The sequence below is a fragment of the Phyllobates terribilis genome, unplaced genomic scaffold, assembly GCF_046119375.1.
Source record: "Phyllobates terribilis strain yellow unplaced genomic scaffold, ASM4611937v1 Scaffold_1__5_contigs__length_1240528914, whole genome shotgun sequence".
NCBI classification, from domain to species: Eukaryota; Metazoa; Chordata; class Amphibia; order Anura; family Dendrobatidae; genus Phyllobates; species Phyllobates terribilis.
This window is the reverse complement of record NW_027362761.1, coordinates 734,410,379-734,417,287: the sequence shown is the minus strand read 5'-3', so window position 1 is coordinate 734,417,287 and position 6,909 is coordinate 734,410,379.

Sequence of the window (6,909 nt, the reverse complement as noted above, 5' to 3'; positions counted from 1 at the left end):
AAACTAACAGGAGGGTTCTAACAGTTTCAGCTTTTTCCAAAGATGCTCAATAGGACAGGGCTCATAGAAGGCCACTTCAGAATAGTTCAATGTTTTCCTCTTAGCCATTCTTGGGTGTTTTTAGCTGTGTGTTTTGGGTCATTATCCTGTTGCAAGACCCATGACCTGTGACTGAGACCAAGCTTTCTGACACTGGGCAGCACATTTCTCTCTAGAATCCCTTGATAGTCTTGAGATTTCATTGTACCCTGCACAGATTCAAGACACCCTGCGCCAGATGCAGCAAAGCAGACCCAGAACATAACAGAGCCTCCTCCATGTTTCAAAGTAGGGACAGTGTTCTTTTCTTGATATGCTTCATTTTTCCATCTTTGAACATAGAGCTGATGTGCCTTGCCAGAAACTTCCATTTTTGTCTCATCTGTCCATAGGACATTCTCCCAGAAGCTTTGTAGCTTCTCAACATGTAGTTTGGAAAATTTCAGTCTGGCTTTTTTATGATTTTTTTTCAACAATGGTGTTCTCCTTGGTCGTCTCCCATGAAGTCCACTTTGGATCAAACAACGACGGATGGTGCAATCTGACACTGATGTTCCTTGAGCTCGAAGTTCACCTTTAATCTCTTTAGAAGTTATCCTGGGCTCTTTTGTTACCATTCGTATTATCCATCTCTTTGATTTGTCATCAATTTTCCTCCTGCGGCAATGTCCAGGGAGGTTGGCTACAGTCCCATGGATCTTAAATTTCTGAATAATATGTGCAACTGTAGTCACAGGAACATCAAGCTGCTTGGAGATGGTCTTATAACCTTTACCTTAAACATGCTTGTCTGTAATTTTCTAATTTCCTGAGACAACTCTTTCCTTTGCTTCCTCTAGTTCATGTTGAGTGTGGTACACACCATGTCACCAAACAGCACAGTGAGTATCTGTAGCTCTATATACAGGCCCACTGACTGATTACAAGATTGTAGACACCTGTGATGCTAATTAGTGGACACAACTTGATTAAATATGTCCCTTTTGTCACATTATTTTCAGGGGTACCATCATTTCTGTCCAGGCCTATTTCATGAGTTAATTTTTTTTTTTTAAATTCTGTGGAAGCAGGGTTGAAAAGCAATGTCTGACTTTCATTTGTTCATTTTCATAGATTTTTAATTTATTATTACTTTTGTCAGATTCAAGTTATTTCTGTGACCATTGTGGGTTTTTCTTTCATTAAACAAGGGGTAACAACAATTTTGACCACGTGTGTATGATAGTGGGCGGGAACATTAACATCCCTTTTTCGGAATCCTTTGATAGACACTCAAAGGATTCCCTCCCCCCTCTGAAAACTTAGTTAACTTGGCAAAAAAATTTCAGGAGGTTGATTAGATCCCACTCGCTGTTGGACTTGTGGAGGATTGCTCATCCTGGGGAGAGAGCTTATTCTTTCTACTCATCCCCCCATAACACTCATACCAGAATAGATTTCTTCTTTGGTAATATTTCAGCCCTTAGCATGATGTCAAAGGAGGCTGAGATGGACCCCATTACGTGGTTAGACCATACTCCAATTCTCTTGGATCTGAAAACATTTCCGTCAGTGTGGTTGTGCCACTGGACAATAAATGAATTTCTTATAAAGGACCCTAATACTAGGCAGATATTAGAGCACTTAAAAGAATTCTTCCAGCTTAACACGGGATCCGTCTCTTCTACCTCGGTTCTCTGGGAGGCACATAAGGCAGTTATGAGGGGCCACTGCATCAGTGAGGGGACTAGGATAAAAAAAAATGCAAATCTTATTCACGCCAGACTCACCTCTCAGGTTAAATGTTTGGAGAGGAAGTTGGCAACTACACCATCTAGGAGGGTCCTGAGGAAGCTGATTGTCACAAGAGAGGAGCTGAAAGACCTCGCTATGCGTAAGGTTGAAAAGACGCTCTTATACTCTAAACAGAGATACTATGAGAAGGGCAACAAAGCCCATACCCTCTTGGCCAATCAATTGAAGGACCGCTCTTAGGGACGAAAAGGGGACAATTCAGTATGACCCCGCTGTTATTTTGAAAATATTTTATAAAAATCTCTATAACCTCCAAGATCTCCTGCCATTGAACCAGGGAAGGCGGTCGGAGCTTCTGAGGAGTTACCTGTCCAAATTTAATCTGCCGGTCCTCCCATCAGAGGCAGTGGACTCTATGAATAAAGTGATTACAATGGAGGAACTGGAGGAAATTCTTAAAGATCTTCCTTTGGGCAAATCTCCAGGTCCTGATGGCCTGACGTAGCTTTATTATAAGACCTTTAGAGTGGAGCTAATCCCCCACATGGTCAGATTAACTTCTTCATGGAAGGATCACCCATCCCCGATACTCTCTCCCACTCCTATCTCACCCTTATTCTATTAGATTGCTCAAACTATAGACCCATTGCACTTCTTAACTCGGACTTGAAAATATTTACCCGACTCCTTGCTGACAGATTGAACCGATGGATTCCACAGCTTATTCACAAGGACCAGGTGGGGTTTGTCCCCTTTTGTCAGGGGGGAGACAACACGAGGAGAGCAGTGGACTTGATAGAGGTGGTTAATAGAAACAAGGTCGGGGAGCTTCTCCTAAGCTTGGATGCGGAGAAGGCTTTTGACCGCCTCAACTGGTCCTTCATGTTTGAGACTGTGGGGGGGATTTCAGGGTCTTTCCTAATAGCGCTAAAAGTACTATATAAATCTCCCTCTGCATCAATTAAATTACCCCTTTGTTCTTCCCCTAGTTTTAAAATCCTTAATGGAACAAAACAGGGGTGCCCCTTGTCCCACTTTCTCTTTGCGCTTTGCATTGAACCATTAGTGGCAGCTGTCGCATTAATCCTAATGTAGAGAGAGTGACAGTAAGAGATAAGATTTTTAAAATCTCGTTGTTTGCAGACGACGTATTATTAACTCTCACTAAGCCACACATCACACTGCCCAACCTCCTTTTGACCTTGAAAGAATATGGAAACCTCTCAGGGTGCAAGGTCAATCCCTCTAAAACAGAGGCCCTTCTGCTGAATCTTCCACAAGATACAGAGGATCATCTTAAAACTAAATTACAAATTTAGATGGAAAGAACAAGCAATCAAATATTTGGGAGTTAACAGCACTCCTATAGCACTCTATACTCATCTAACTTTCCCCATTTATTTAGAGAACTTAAGGGCCTATTAACCAAATGGAAGTCGCTAACAATTTCACTAATGGGAAGAATAGCAGCAATTAATATGTCACTGCTCCCCAAACTAATGTATTTTTTTGAAACCCCCCCCAGTCAAGGTCCCTATGCGTGAACTAAAGTCCTTATAGGCTAGCCTTATAAGATTTATCTGGTGTGAGAAACGTCATAGAATATCTAAACAAATTTTGACTACACAAACATAATGGTGGCCTGTCGGTACCGGATATTACCAAATAATACTGGGCTGCCCACCTATGTAGAATACCTTCTTGGGCATCACTATGGGTGTACAACAAATGGACGGAAATAGAGAAAGTGTGGTTGGCTCCTGTCCATCCAAACTCATTACTATGGTCGCCCCATCCCATTAAACTAACAACCCCACTTTTAGGCTCCATCCAGTTTACTAGGGATATTTGGGCAGCTTGTAGGAAACGTTTTGGTCTAGCCTCATTAAACTCACCAATGGTCTCATTCATATATCAGCCTCTAATACCTAATAGTTCAGATCCGGCAGTGGTACATCCCTGTATATCAGCAGGCCTTTCCAGATACGCGGACATTGTGGATAGAGAGACACTGGAAATCTTATTATTTGACAGCATCGAAACAAAATACTCGATAACGAATCGGGAATTTTTCCAATACCTACAAATTAAACATCTAGCCTCAACCCTCTACGGCACCGCCAAAGTATCTAGACCAACTGAATTTGAAATAATATGTAGGAGGAGTCCTTCAACTAAGGGTCTAATTTCTAACATATATGGCATCCTTAATGTCCCTCAAGACAGTCCCTTTCCCAGGCACTCCTACATGGTTAGGTGGGAGAATATGCTTAACAGGGATATCTCACCTCGGTGCTGGCAGACCATCTGGAATAGGGCGTCTAAAACATCCATATGTACATTGTACAAGGAGAACCAATACAAAATAATAATGTTTTGGTATCACACTCCGGAACTTTTGCATAAAATGGACCCCCGTCTTCCGGATGTCTGCTGGCGCTGTGGCTCCTCGGGAGCTTCTCAGGTTCACATTTTCTGGTCCTGCACATTGATTACAGGGTTTTGGGAGGCGGTCAGATCCCTTCTTAAAAGAGTATTATTTACGGATATCCCCCTTTATCCACTTATATACCTGCTCAACGTTACCCCAAAGGGAATGGGTAAAAATTCTTCTAAATTGCTGCTCCATCTACTAACAGCAGCCAGATGCTTGATAGCCCTTCGCTGGAGGAAGGGAGCCCCCCCTTCCCTTCGGGAACTGTTGAGTAGAATTTATGATATTAGGAGGATGGAATATATGTCGGCCATATTAAATGATAGAGTGGATCTCTTCGACACAATCTGGGCCCCTTGGGATTACGATTGGGCTAAAGATAACTGTCACTAGTTCACACAACCTTACCTCCTTCTTTACCCTCCCCTTACCTTTATGTCTTATGTTTTTTGTCTGTTAGTTTGTAAAATGTAAGTGAATACTTTTTTGTTGTTACTGAAGGTTGGAAAGAGTACTCATTGGCAGTAGGAGGGCCTCAGGGAGATGAGAGGATGGTCCTGATTTTTGGGCCTGCCTCAACCCTGAACTTATCTATAGTGTCATCTCCATTTGTATTCAGCCTTAGGATAAAGAGGGTCTTCCTAGAAATAGAAAAGCTTATATTCCAACTATTTTTTTTGCAAATATGCAATGTGATGTCTGTTATATTGTATACTTTAATAAAAATTATAGTTATAAAAAAAAAAAAAGATACATATACCAGCAAAGGTCTCCATATCATTTGAGCATTCAGATGTCTATGAGTCATGTACATGTTCTATGTTCTTCACAGATAGATCATGTACCCATTATAGTCTAGAGGTTTGATCACATGTCCAAAAAACGCGGTGATATGTCCGATTTTGAATAGGTCATGCACCAAATTACCCATACAAGTCAACAAGTTCCTTCAAACTCACACATGGCACACTGATGGCATCAGTGTGCTATTCATGATTAATATTGCAAAATGTAGGAGAAGCTTTGCAGTTTATTTTTTTCTTCAGTGAAAATCACTAATGGTAAAAACTGACCAAACACTGATGACACGCGGATCCAAATCATTGATGAACAACGGTCCGTGTTATTACAGCTGAGAAAAAACAAGAATGTCTGAATGAGGCCTTTAGGTGTAACTTTTTTGAGAATAATCAGAGATGTCAAATAAGGAGTGTGTATATGAGGAATAAGGCCGTGTTCACACATTCAGTATTCAGTCAGTATTTTACCTCAGTATTTGTAAGTGAAAACAAGGAGTTGAACAATCAGAGGAAAAGTATCATAGAAACACGTCACCACTTCTGTATTTATCACCCTCTCCTGGTTTTGGCTTACAGATACTGATGGAAAATACTGACCAAATACTGAACGTGACCTAACACTATGTCTGCATTTTTAGCATTACTTTCTCCCTTTGCTTCTGAATCGGTCGACAGGGGTAGGGGTACTCGGATACTGGGATGGATGGGCTACTTCAGTGGGGATCACGGTTGGTCAGTTCCCAGTTCCGTGCCCTGGACCGTCAGTAAAGGGATGGGGGTGAGGATGATGGGAGTATTGTGTCCTGACGCCTCCTGTGGTAACTGGTAAAATTGGTTACCAGCGCTGTGTATAGTTGCTGAGGTGATCGGCATACGGCTTGTACGAACGCTATAGGCAGTAATGTCAAAGTAGGCACACACACACATTAAGTCTTTGTTTCAGTACCTTTCTTTTACTGATGTCCGGTAACAGGTACAGTTCAGGAGGGTAACCAGGTTTTCGGTGCAGGTAGAGATTTTCACTCTGGAGATTTGTGAGGCCTCCTCTAACAATGTGCGCGTTGTTTGGGATCAGTCCTGCCTTAAGCTGAACCTGCCACCTTCACTTGCTTTGGGGTCCTTCTCCACAACTGACAATGACGACCTTTCCTTGGGGCTACCAATTCTCTTTCTGGGCCCCTGGTCCTATACTTGGTCAAGTTTGGCAACTCTTTCCCCTTCTTCTTCAGGGGGAGTAGATCCTCCTGATCTGTGCTATTCCTGAATTAATAGCAATCTCGGACTCCGGTGTCCGGGTGAGCTAAAGGGATAATAGTTTTATCTCTTTCTTTCTCCTTCTAGCCTCCGTCCCTCTCTCTAGGGCGCTTCACAACACAGACCTGTTTCCTAGTTCAGGGCTTAACTCGTCCCCAGCCAACAGCTCTCTGTCTCTCCTCCTTCACCCGTCTCTAGACTAACTGCCGCTTTGCTGTCTCCCTGGAAACTGACTCCTCCCCTCAGACCTGGGGTGGAAGGTGTTGTGTGTGCCCAAGTGTACATCTCTCCCTGCACCTATGGATCCTGTGGTAATCCCCCGCAGGGGTGCCACATTTCCCTCCAGCTCACTCACTTTTCCCTGTGAATAGACTTTTATAGGATGCAGGTGTAAACTTATCACTTGTGGAAAGTGAATGATCAGTGCATTTACTCTTCAAATCTAATAGCAATACAACTGTATTTGTGCAAACTGCAGAAAAAAATTGAAAAGCGGCCTTGATATGGCTTCAGGGCAGCAATAAAAGTGTAGCCGTATATGAATGAGTCTAGATACAGCTAGCTAAGACACATCAAGATGAGGACCTGGGTATACTGGCTACCTGCAAAATAAGGCAATGTTCAAACCACATTTGGTTTACACCAGTA